The sequence below is a fragment of the Giraffa tippelskirchi genome, chromosome 6, assembly GCF_054371585.1.
Source record: "Giraffa tippelskirchi isolate mGirTip1 chromosome 6, T2T-mGirTip1v1.2.pri, whole genome shotgun sequence".
Classification (NCBI taxonomy): domain Eukaryota; kingdom Metazoa; phylum Chordata; class Mammalia; order Artiodactyla; family Giraffidae; genus Giraffa; species Giraffa tippelskirchi.
This window is the reverse complement of record NC_137280.1, coordinates 159,230,987-159,232,907: the sequence shown is the minus strand read 5'-3', so window position 1 is coordinate 159,232,907 and position 1,921 is coordinate 159,230,987.

Sequence of the window (1,921 nt, the reverse complement as noted above, 5' to 3'; positions counted from 1 at the left end):
AGTTAGGCCAGGCCCTTGCATGTCGGTCTAAAGGAAGTTCTGAGGACAGATCTAAGTTCCTGTGTCAAACCCTTATCATGTCCATGGGCCTTTCCATCTAGTGGGAAAAGCAGACATTTCCCAACTCTGTACAAGTGAAATTGTTATTTTTCAAGGTGACGTTGATGTGCCATGGTTATCCTTAGCCCAGGCTTGAAGGGCATGAATTTCTTCCCTGAGGAAAAGTGCTTAGATGAAATGCAAGGGTAGGCATGGGCTAGGTGACAAGTGAGTTTTTTTCAGAGAGCATGCGTAGGGGCATGAGTAGGGGCACCAGGATGTTTACCAGGAACTGAAAGTCCAGAATCAATGGAAAGAACAGAGTAAGGGAAGATGACCACTATTGAGTAAGACTCAAAAGAAGGCAATTCTTCCTGCTTGCTAATCACTTTCTGTGGCCTTGTTACTCCAAGTGTGAAAAATGGAGCCATGGCAATAACATCTTCTAAGCTTGCTACAGATGGAGAGCCTCAGGTCTCACTGCAAACTTACTGGATCAGAATTTCATTTGAACATTTCCCCTAGTGATCCATATAGACACTAAAGTTTAAGAAGCACTGGTCTGTGATATTCAATTCCCTTAAGGCAGGCACTGAAACATAATTTGGAAGTAACTACACAAACCATCTTGGCTACACCTGGCCCACACAATGAAGGAGATCACCATAGTTTCAAGATAACAATGTAAACTCTGTTTGGAAGATTTGATCCCCAGGAGCAATGTATGAATCCACATTTATAACATTTATATACACCAGGTTAGAATGAAGTTATAATTTCCCAGAGAGAGATGCTTTGTGTTAGCCTAGATTGGGGGTAATAGAACTGGAGATGGAAGTTGACATTCCTTCTTCTAAAGCAGTGCCCAGAAACTTGAAATTCTGCACAGCGCTCATGTGTACCTCCCATTCAAAATTATATATGCATTTAAAACAAAGAGTTACTCTCTTAAGGTTACCATGCCATTTCAGCATTATTTTAAAGGCCAACTCCTCCAGGAACCAATATCTTTTTTTTAACTAAGTCTTTGTTAACTAAGTATATCTATATAGCTATAGTTTTTAAAACAGAAAAAAAAAGTATCTATGTACATAACAATGCCACAAAAGTATTATTTCTACTAATCCCATGAGAAAAGTCTTTATAAAATGCAGCACCAGAAAATAAGAGTTGCAATTCTTAAAAAATGAAAAGAGTTAAAAAACAAACAATAGACAGTATATTGTATCTATGTACATAACAATGCCACAAAAGTATTATTTCTACTAATCCCATGAGAAAAGTCTTTATAAAATGCAGCACCAGAAAATAAGAGTTGCAATTCTTAAAAAATGAAAAGAGTTAAAAAACAAACAATAGACAGTATATTAAAAATCAAGACTTTTTGCTTTTCTTCAGGAGACAAAAATGCCAGCTCCAAAAAGTAATTCAACAGAATCTGTATACCAATTTTTCTACCAAAAATATCTAATAAGCATCAGAATCCATGTATTCCTAATTTTTATTTTTCAGATGGTAAAAATTTGTATGCAGATGGCCAATAGGCACCTGAAAAGATGTTCAACATCACTAATCATCAGGAAAATACAAATCAAAACCACAGTGCAATATTACCTCACATTTGTCAGAATGGCTATTATCAAAAGATAAGAAATAACAAATGTTGGTGAATTGGTGAGGATGTAGAGAAAAGGGAACCCTCATGTATTACTGCAGAGAAGGCAATGGCACCCCACTCCAGTACTCTTGCCTGGAAAATCCCATGGATGGAGGAGCCTGGTGGGCTGCGGTCCATGAGGTTGCTAGGAGTTGGACACAACTGAGCGACTTCACTTTCACTTTTCACTTTCCTGCACTGGAGAAGGAAATAGCAACCCACCGC